The sequence below is a fragment of the Lagopus leucura genome, unplaced genomic scaffold (assembly GCF_019238085.1).
Source record: "Lagopus leucura isolate 7727_CA_CO unplaced genomic scaffold, USGS_WTPT01 Super-Scaffold_100029, whole genome shotgun sequence".
Classification (NCBI taxonomy): Eukaryota; Metazoa; Chordata; class Aves; order Galliformes; family Phasianidae; genus Lagopus; species Lagopus leucura.
Genome location: NW_024962280.1, coordinates 4,137,315 through 4,148,881, shown reverse-complemented (window position 1 = coordinate 4,148,881; position 11,567 = coordinate 4,137,315).

Here is an 11,567-nt window from a genome sequence, read left to right as displayed (position 1 = left end):
TGATGCTGAGACTACAGAATAGGCAGTGGGCTACTCATTTGCTCCTTGCAAGGGCTTTGGATTTGCACCAACTTCTATTCTCCCTAAGTCAGTTTGCCTGTTCCTCACTGTAGCCTGAGCTGTGGGTTAAACCTAGTGCCAAAGCAAATGATGTGGATGGAAGATGTCAGCTCAGACGTCCACCTGAACACAGCTTTGAACTCACAAAACATTCCAAATTGAAAAGAAAGGAACAGGATATACTTTGTGTTTGGAGGAGGACGAGGATGCCAGGAAATATGTGCAACCTACCACAGGACTCTGATCAGACCCTGGTTACACCCTGCAAGCTTCTTCCATAACACATTAACCTACCTAACAGCTCAACCTTGCCAGTCTTTACAATGTTAACCTTACCTGCCTGGAATACTCAGATTAAAACAGCAAACCACTAATTTTCTAGACATTACATTTTAGTATAAAATTGCAAACCCCATTGTGAAAACTACCCGTTCCCTACAATAGCTGATCAGCAGGCACTAATGCTGTTGGCACACGTTCTTCCCAGACTACACCTCATCATCCCGTGCTGAGTTACAGCACATCCACCAAAGCAGGAATTAACAGACCTGTTGCAGGTTATAAGTATGCTCAGCTGGCAACTTGCTGAGAACAGTGGAAATGAAACTTACAATTATCTGAGTGTTTGGAAGAGGTCAGCCCTGTAGTTCGTGGTCCTCCAGCAGCACATTGGTGGCGGTTGACAGTTGGACTTCAATACAACTTTTCCCAGGTGTTGTTCTCAGCCATGTTCCTCTGTGTCTCTCGGCCAAGGGACAGACACAGGATGGCTTCTCACTAGAACACAGTGAGACATGGCTGCCTGTATGTTCCCATCTACTTTGAGGCCCCTTTGTCGGTAGCACGTCCCAAAGTCCCATCATCTCACTTGGCCCAGGCAGCTGTCCTGCGCTAACAGGAACTCCCCAAATGCCCACAGAGATATCTTGGATGAAACATGACTCACAGAATGATTCAGGCAGCCAGCACTAGTGCCTAGTGACTCAGTTTTGATTCATTATTCTGGTCAGACCCTATCTGCTAGAAGTTAATGCGAAGGTCATTTTGAATGAAATGCAGCATGCGTCGTTCTTGTGATGCTTACCATCTCTGACACTTCCCTACAACTCTGCTGCTTCTCTGAAAATGCAATGATGACACACAGCTTCTCTGAAGCAAAGATGGACTCATTGATCCATACAGAATAAAACAGAGTGGGTTCTTACACATTGCCTTAGCAGCTCTCTAAACACCACACACAGCTGGACGTATTGGAAGTATCTTAAAATCTCTCTCTTTTTTTTTCTTTTTAAACTAAATTTGAACTAAATCAGTCAATGCCCCAACTCTGGAAGAAGCTCCTATCTATACACGGTTCAGGTGGTTTTTTGCTGAGACACAGCTAATTTTATGCTTCATCAGAAAGACCACATTTCACTCCCAATTATAATTTTAATCCTGTTCCTAATTTGCATACATTAATGCTCAAAAGTGATTAGAGTTGCACAACACGAAATAATCAAGTTTAAGCACTGTACATAATGCTCAGCAGTTTCTGCCCAAGGCAGAACATACCATCTACAAGCTTGTTAGCAGGGTTGCCCTTTTGCCACTATCTGTGGCTTTTCTGTTGGCAAAAGTATTTCCTTTATTCCCGTGGTATTTGCCCAGTGTATCCTCTGGAAGACCACAAGAAAGAGGACAATAATAAAGGCTGCCTCTGTAGCCCTTCATACACAGCTCAAAATCTGTAGGAGGTTTGCAGGGCACGTTTTTTGCTCTGCTTTTTGACTAATTTACTTTGGATCGAATCCAGAAGTTTTCACTGAGGCAGAGATTCGCTGCCATTAAATGATCAGATCTTGAAAGAATCCCCAGTTCCCAGTAAGCAGACTGTCAATTCAATTAGGCTGCCTCTCCGCTAATAAATTAAATATGCTTGGGACTGTCCTTCAGATAGCGGCCAGCTGGCATCGGATGACCCATGACCATAACCATTAGCTCTCAACCTGTAAAACAAAGGCTGTGTGCACATTGCCCACAGGCAGGGTCTCTGACCCCAGTGGATATACCAATGGCACAGGCCAAAAGTGTTTCATGGGTGGCTCCCAGAACAGAAGCAGCACTGGGGACTCACCTCCTTCTTGGGCAGTGTGATTCCAGGCTCCGGAGTTTGTAGGTAGAACCCAGCTCCCACCTGGGCAACATGTTTGTGGCTGTGCACAGCCCTTAATCAGGGAAACATTGCAGCCAAATGTGAAAAGTGAGCCAAGGCTTCTAAGTTCACCATCATTTTACAATCTTTGGGAAGTCTGAATTTGCAAAATTTTCCACTTATGATTCTTTCTTGATGCGTTACTCTTGTAAGATCCACCACATTACTGCATTACCTGTGAGAGATTAAGCAAAAAAAGAGGGAGAGGAAGCTCTGACAGAGTAGGACAGATGGGCAGTGACCATTGATGTGAAATGCATGCAGCTGGCTCGATGCACTCAGTATTGAGCTGATTGCTGCGCGGAGCAGCAGTGAGGGATCTTGGGGCTTTGCTGCATCTGAGCTGCAGAGGAGCTCTGCCTTTTCCTCAGCTCTTGGCAAAAAGTGACCAATGCTGTATCAAATTCCTGTGTTCTTCAATAATGCAGTGGGGATTTGTGCTTCAGCCTGGTACAGGGAGAACCTGTACTGAAGGGATGAGAAGGACAGCCAGAGCCAGCAGATCTGTTCCCCATCCCATCCTCTCACGCCACCCTCAGACTAAGGAAATCCATTTAAAACCTTGTTGTCTTCCTCCTCCCTTTGTAAGATGGGACAGGCACATTTATGTACCTATATCAGCATTCAGAAGATGAACACAACATGAGGTGTTTGTCTGTGACAGCCAAGGGAGCAACAACAGCAGCAGCCAGAGCAACTCCAGTTGCCACTCTCCTGCCCAGCAGCAATATACCCCTGACTGGTCCCATTTTACTAATTTAATTATATAAACATGCTCCTTGCCACTAACTGTTTGCCAAATAACTGAGCTTTTTTTTGCCAGCTCCTTCTTGCTTTTTTCTGACCTCTTTTCTCCTTTCAGGGAGAGGAATCCATGGTGGATAAAAGCACAGCAGATTTACCAGATAATCGAAATCATCACAGGATGCAGTGTTATGTGATCTAGACTTTGCTTTGAAAGCATCAAAGATATGCATGCTTATAGCATTAGTTTAAAAAATATACATATCCCACAGTGGACTGGGCTTTTATTGTACAATGTGAGCCAACCCCTGCTCACGGTGGGTGCTGGGCTGACACCAAGGGGCTCTAACCTGGCAGCAGTGATACAGTTTTTCTCCTGCAGCCACAAATGGGTCACAGCTGTGCTCTAGGAAGATCCCTGTTATGCAGAAAAGGACAGTGAGAATTGTCGGCCCTCTGTCAAGCTCCTGGATGGCAACAGAAGTGCAAGTTGGAGCTATTTCTTCAGGTGGATTTGATGATGGCAGTATCTGCCTGCAGATCACTTCCCCGAGCACATTTCATGCAGACTACAAAAGGGAGCATTCGCTTACAAAGCAATTGTTTCAAAGCCAGATCTTGAGTTTTTAATTTATTGAGTATTTGTTCCCGTTGACTGAAACTTCAGCAGTCTTCTTCTGCCAGAGCTAATATTTTAAACTGTGTACTTTAACATCATTTGCATAACTTTTCCAAAACATGTTATTGCTGCCCGTGTCCTCCTGTTTTACATCCTGCCTAATCCCAAGGTCAAGGAACTCAATAGGAGCGCCTTGATTGTTCTGGGCTTTGGACAAGAATTTACAGACCCAGCACAAGAGATCTGCCAGCAATACAACGCATTGGCCGTGGGCTGTCGCTGGTCTCCTGCATAGACTGGACACTTGACAGCAGGACTGCTCTTTTGTTTGTTTTTACTCGCTCCGTGCCATGGGTTTTAAACTTTTAATCTTGCTCAAAAAGCCAACAACTATGCTTACAGTGTTTTCCTGTGAAGTTTTTAATGGCTGGTGCAGAGCCTTTGGTCAAAACTCGAGTAACAGCTAAAATGTTTTCTGTTTCCAAATCTACATTTTCCATAGGAATAAAGATGTTATGGAGAAGGTATCTACTAGCATAGCAGCCTTTCTGCTCAAAAAGCACCAGGAAATGACTTTCAGCACTGTCAGCATGAAAGAGGTGGCTTTTGGTGAGTGCCTACTGCTTGTTCAACCCAATAGTGTATGTTTATCGAGAGGCCAAAATGGCTTATTTTGCTTACAGACTCATTAAGTGTACAGCATTCGTATTCAGCAGTCCTGCTCCATCCTCGTACTTGTTACATGCCCACATCTCTTGGGATTTAGTTCAGCATGAGCACAAGACTGAGACCATTCCCCATCAGGAGCCAAAGTTCTCCTATTGGACAACCACCTGGTGAGTAGTCTGCTTCTATGTTAGCATAAAACAACTGGTTCTCATTGCTGATTCATGGGCAGTGCATTCAAGCCTTCTGAGTCTTCATCCATCTCCTGTACAGTGAGTTGAGTCCAAAGGAATACGAAACAATTGGGAGATGTCTTTTGTTTGATAGGATCTCTGTAGAAGCAGGGTAGAAAAATGTCTCCAGGAGACAACTATGGACACTTCTTTGCTTGATATCTAGGACAAGAAAAATAAGTATCATCTCCTACATAAGTGCTGATCAGGGCAATTCCTGTTTCACTGGTTTTCAGTGACTGAAAAATGTCACTTCAGAACTCCTGGGCTACATGCTGGTGTGCAGGAGGTTTGTGGAAACACTCTGAGCCCCTACTGCAGAAAGCTGACAAAGGTTGTGTTAACAGAGAACCATTTTCCCAAGCCTTCTAATTAAGAAAGAACTTCTTTCTTAAAATTCTCTCAATCATAGCTGACTTGATACTCTGTACCTCTCTGATCAGTTGCCCCACATCCACAGTGCACAGCCAGTGCCAGGGGTGGGATCGCTGTAGGAAGTCGTGGACCTTCAGCACACACCTTCAGATCCTGCCAGCTGAGCCTCTGCCTTCGCCTTCTGTGACTCATCCTCCTCCAAACTGCACAAAGAGCCCTGGAACTGCATGGCTGAGTCATACCTGCTCTGGGGGTGGCTCTCATGGCCCCTGCCTGCACTACGTGGAGGCAAGGAACCTCAAGCTTTAAAAATAATGAGAGGATGGAGGAAAGGAGAACAAGAGCCCCTCGCAGCCTCCTCGTGTAATAGCATGTTGATGTGTTTCTGCAGGGCCAGGTGCAAGTGGAGGTGGGATGCATGGGATGGACGAGGTGACCAGGGCTGCAATTACAGGGGATTAAAATGCACAGGCCTTCCGTTATATTTTAACAGGAAATTACAGAGTCAGTGGGAAGCAAAGTCAGAGAAGGGCAACAATAAAGCAGAAAAAACACAAACCCATCTCTGGTCAACGTCTGTGCATATCCTGTGATGGCTTTGGCATTGTGGCACCCACTGACGGATACCCAGCACTCCTCCCCACTGAAGAAGATACAACTAGAAATGCCCTTAGGGATGGGGGCACAGCCCTGACGTTCTGTACCAGACTTGGGCACAAACCTCCTCCCCTACCATGGGCATCCCCACATGCAGGTGATGGCAAAGTGCATGGCCTCTGCTGCCCTTCTCACCCATCCCTTGCCGCTTGCCTTCGGACCATCACTCACCATAAGGAAGAACATCTCTAACTGCACTGTGTGAAAGCACACTTCTGTTGAAGCACCCATTTGTTGTCCTCATACAGAGCTGGGTAGCTGTGCCAGTTGGTGTCACTCCACTTCTGCCTTTTTCCAAATGTCCTCCTTGCAAGCATGCAATCTGCTGCCAGCAGGAAACAATGTCTTGTAAATCATATGAAGCCCTGAAAAAAATGGAGAGTTGGTTTAGATAAGAGCTACAAATGGGAACTTGGGAGAGTGGGCAGGGGCTGCAAGTTGCTATCTTCAAGTTGAATGCCTGTGTTTCCAAGCAGGACTGAGCAATTCATCAGAAAACTGGGTTTGCTCAGATGCTGCTTTCATGTTCAATTTATTCTGAGAAATTTAGTTTCATTTGGGGAGTTGCAAATGAATTGCTACTTGCTCTGCGTCAACACAACACTGGAGTTTCTTGCTTACAGAACAAAAAGGAGAACACACGTGTTGTCAAGCCAACGGCAGTGACCTGGTACCAGCCTGTGCTCAGCACCAGCTGTGCTGCAGCGTAATGCACCTCAGAGCCATGCCTGCAGGAAAGGGGACATTCCCTGAAAAACAGAACCACTCTCTGCAGGAATTGGAGAGATGGGACACCCAGCATCCTCCCCTGAGGGTCTGTTCTGGTGCAGGCTGGGATAGGCACTGCACTGTGTGCCATCCAGCAGCAAAATTTCATTATGCATCGCTCTCCCTACTCCTTAACTGTGTAATAAAAACACTCCAAGAAATCCACTAGTGCTAAAATTAGCAGCCCAGCCTGCCTTCAGATCCTGAACTCCAAATAAACACGTATCAGCACAGTAAACTCAGTAATGGACAACTCATTTTAATTTCTCCCTACTTCACAGGTCTGCTCCAAAAACAGCATTGCTTTTAACCCCTCCAGCTGGCACTGCACCACTTTTCCCTGTATGATCCCATTCTCCCAGCATGTGCCATTCCTCAGTGTCCTCAAGCTGGCTGGGCAGTAGTGTCCTTGTCCCCAGGGAGGGCTCAGGGACATTCATTCACCCTCCTCACCTTCCCCTCCAGCAGCCAGAGGCTCTGCAGGTCTTTGAGATACAGCTCAAAGATTACATCTGCTGCGTGCCACATCAAGAGGTGAAGGTGGATGTGGAAATAAGTATGAGGGCAACCAGATATGGTGAATCCAGGATGTCAGTGCAAGCTCTGGCACAGGGCACTGAGTCACAGAATCATAGAACCACAGAATCGTTAAGGTTGGAAAAGTCCACTAAGATCACTTAGTCCAACCATCAGTACACCATGAGGACCTTTGCAGATGTCCAACCCATGGGTGAGGAAGGGGTGGAGGAGAGAGCCAGCCAGGAGGAAAGGGGTTGAACCACCTTCTTCAGGGGCCTTGTTTACCTTTGTTCTTGTAAACCAAAAAGGCAAACACACGTCAGAAATTGCCTATTACAAGAGTATGTTTGGACAGAAGCGATGCTGCTTTATGTGATAATGTTTTATGTGGACAGTGAGGACATTGTCCTCCCTTCCTCCCAGAATGATGAATCCAGCTTGTCTAATTGAGGCGTTCATTTCTCTCTTACTGACTGGACACATTAAGAAATTACTCAATCACTACTCCTGGTTTTTAATTGAAATGTACTTTTGCTGTCCTCAAAAGCAGGGCACAGCAAAACGCTTCCTTTTCCCACACTGAGTACAGAGGAGACAGCACCAGCCCATCTTTAACACTCACTTCCAGCTCTGTTCAGCACTGGTTTCAGGAGACCAAAAACATCAGCTCACATTAGGTAAACCTCTTCATAAAAGCCATTAACTCCTCTGCCGAAAAGCCCAGTGGATTTTTCCAGGCAATGTAATTTCTAAAAGACAGTGTTTAGAAGTCTGCAAAGGGCCAGAAAAATAGCAATAAAAAGAGATACAGAGTGGGTCAATGTGAAGAGCATTTCATTTGTACACTGTCCAGATGATCTCGAGGGCTGTGCCATGCCTATAATTGGGTGACCTCAAAAAGCATTCCCAAAAATGTGCATTTTTAGCATTAGACCTAACTGAATTAGAAGCAGTGCCATTATCTGCTTTGAACCCTTGATTAACCTTTCTTTCTCTCAACTTCCCAATCCTCTCCCTATGTTGTAAGGGCAGAAGCTTTTTGCATACTAGCTGGCTCATCACTGCTGAGAACACCCAGCCTTAATATCCTCCCCCAGCACTGAAGAAGCTTGCTTGAAACCTATTTACTGCCACGATGTGCATATTAATGACTTGTCTTATTTGCCTCGACAAACAGAAAGAGGGCTATATTAAGTTACTAGAAAATACACAAACTAACCTAAAATCCAATCTTGATTTTGCAGAGAAGCCATCTGGTTCATCTTCCCTCTCGTGTGACTTTTGGAGCCTGTTTGGGGTTCTCTCATCACAAGCTCACAGCCGTGCAGCAAAGGAGGGCTGCTAATGGACTCAGTAATTCACACAGCTTTCCCCACTCTGCCTGGTGGTGCAGGGAATGCCAGCACCCAGGTGTGCAGATGAGAGAGGTGCAGGTGTTGGTGAGCTCTCTCCCCCACAGCCCCACGGTCAAGAGAGGCGGGTGGCAATGCTTTAATGAGTACCCAATTAAAACCTAAAGCTATGCTACCACAAGCTCAGATCTTATCAGCCTCTCCTGAAAGCTGAGCTGGGTCAGGCTCTGTGGGTTCTCAAACAGGAGATTTCAACTGATGTGCTGTGGGTAATTCAATAGGTGCTCTGCTCGGAGCAGCGTTCAGCCAAGGCTGCATTAAGATATTAAATCCACAGCAATGTGAGAGGTGCAGGCTCTGCCCACCGTCCTTCAGCTGAGATACAAAATCAGGATCTGAAGCTGGAACAGACCTGGAATGACCCATCTGACCCAGCTGAGCTTCATCCATTGCAGAACCTGCATTCAGTCTGAAGAAAAATACAATTTAATCAGGGTAATGCGTTCATCCTCAGGGCTGACCCTTCCCAAGCTCTGCCCTTTGCCTCCAGCAGGAAGAAATCTCCAGGGAATAGCAGATCAATGGGAACACCAATGATAACAAACGATCAGACCCATACAGTCTCCCTTTCCTGCAGTGTTGCCCATTTCTGAGCTGAGTTCAGCTCTCCTGCTGAACTGTTGGTGCTACCAAGGGTCAGCCTGGGGGTGTTGGTGGGCTCTCATCCCAGACACGCAGCTTTTTGCTGCCCACTTGCCTCACTTGAGCTCTTTATGCTCCTGTGCAAAAGCAGCAGCAGACAATGAACTCTCTCGTTTGCATGCAAAGTGAAAACTGATGAAAATACAAACCTCTCAGCAAATCCCAGTGTGGGCAAAACCCCATCCATCATTGGTAGCAAGATGAATAAACCAAGCTGCCTGTTAAAACTGCAAGGTAACATTCCCTTTTCATTTTCCTTTCCCTCTTCTTACCCCTTTCATTTTCCCTATTTGCAGTTCAAGCAGAAATGGCTCAGACTGGGTGAAATTTGACAAGCAAATGCTAAAATACACCCAAGGAGAAGATCCAAATTAATGATTTCTATATCACGCTGTCCTGGCCACATCATTAAACACAAGGTCTATAAACAGTGATGGTTCTGATGAGTCTAAAAATCTGAACAATCAGAAAACTGAGACCAAACCTTGCCATCACCTGCACCACTGGGACAGTGGGAGCTGGCCTTCAGCAATGTCCCACGTTCCACGTGATGGATGGTGTGACCTGGATGCACATGCTGCACTCACCATGCCCAAAGCTTTACCATCAAACCCAAAGAAAGCTGATTGGCACCAAATGCTTCTGTCTGGGTTTGTTGTTGAAAGGCATCTTATGAATAGGAAAAAATAGTGTGTGGTCCTTTAAGCAGCCTGCAGACACTGAACTGTTTAATCCTCTCTCTCCAGCAGCTTTTATCCTGGCCTCCCCCAGGCACATCTGCAGCACCGTCCACCATGAGACACTCTCTGTGCACTCTGCACTGCCCATTCCCAAGGTCTCACTGTGTCCCCACAAGCTCTGATAGTGATTTCCTTCATGCTCTACCCAAACTGAGAATGTGTCTGATGGAGCTGCCACCTGTCTTCTCCATTCAGCCCAGCGTGGGGAGTACTGAGCAAGAAAGGCTGGGAGAAGTGAACTGAAACCAAATGGTAAATTTCCCTTCTGGCAATGGTTTGGCTTTAAATTAAAAGAGGGGGGACTTAGGTTGGACGCTGGGGGGGAATTTTCACTCAGAGGGTGGTGCCCAAGGGCATGGATGGGCCCTGGGCAGCCTGAGCTGGTGAGGCAGCCAGCCCATAGCAGGGGTTGGGGCTGGGTGGGCTTTAAGGTCCTTTCTAATACAAACCAGTCAGTGATTGTATGATTCTGAGCTTTCCTGAGACCCAAAGGAGGCAGGCTCAGCTTGCATTACAGGCACATTCCCCGACCCAAAGGGATTACACTCTGTGCAGATGAGACATAGCCTGGTTCCAGGCAACATTTTCATCTTCATTTTCCAGCCTTGGACTGCGAGGAACCATGGAGTTCACTCAGAAACCTGTAACAGAGGCAGTAACTGTAAAGAAGCTGCCAAGTCTCGAGTCAGGGCTTAATTACAGGATGAGCCTTCCTCACTCTGGTGCTCATCATACCACAGGAGAAGATGAGACAGCGAGATTAATCCCTCTTCTTATCCTTCCATACTAATGCCCACATCTCTTTGACCCCTGCAGGGAACTCCCTGAGTTTTCAACTGATGCAAAAGGAAGAAAGAAAGGAGCCCAGCACTCCGGCTAAATGTGATTTCTGATTGGAATGTGATTATTTCTACAACTAGATACTCCTACAACTTTGCTTCAAATAGCTTTTTCTTTGAAGCATAACTTGAATCCTTATAACAATAAGTCCTTGACATCCTTATAACAAAGCTGAGGAAGTGTGGGATAGATGAGTGGACAGTGAGGTGGGTTGAGAATTGGCTGACTGGCAGAGCACAGAGGGTCGTTGTTGGTGGTGCAGAGTCCGGTTGGAGGCCTGTAACCAGCGGTGTTCCTCAGGGGTCTGTGCTGGGTCCGGTCTTGTTCAACGTCTTCATCAATGACCTTGATGAGGGAATAATGGCCACCCTCAGCAAGTTTGTGATGATACGAAGTTGGGAGGATTGGCTGACACGCCTGAAGGCTGTGCTGCCATTCAGCAAGACCTGGATAGGCTGGAGAGCTGGGCAGAAAATAACTGGATGAGGTTTAACAAAAGCAAGTGTAGAGTCTTGCATCTGGGGAGGAATAATTCCATGCACCAGTACAGGTTGGGGGATGACCTGCTGGAGGGGAGCTCTGCGGAAAGGGACCTGGGTGTCCTGGTGGACGACAGGTTGGCCATGAGCCAGCAGTGTGCCCTTGTGGCCAAAAAGGCCAATGGCTTACTGGGGTGCATTAAAAAGAGCGTGGCCAGCAGGTCAAAGGAGGTGATCCTCCCCCTCTACTCTGCCCTGGTAAGACCTCATCTGGAGTACTGCGTCCAGTTCTGGGCTCCCCAGTACAAAAAAGACAGGGATCTCTTGGAAAGAGTCCAGCGGAGGGCCACGAAGAGGACCTGATCCAGGTCTATAAATATCTAAGGTGTGGGGGGCAGAATGGCGAGGCCGGACTCTTTTCAGTGGTGAGTGGAGACAGGACAAGGGGAAACGGCTGGAAACTGCAGCATAGGAAGTTCCGCACAAACATGCGCAAGAACTTCTTTACAGTGAGGATGACGGAGCACTGGAACAGGCTGCCCAGGGAGGTGGTGGAGTCTCCTTCTCTGGAGATGCTCAAGACCTGCCTGGATGTCTACCTGTGCGACCTACTGTAGGG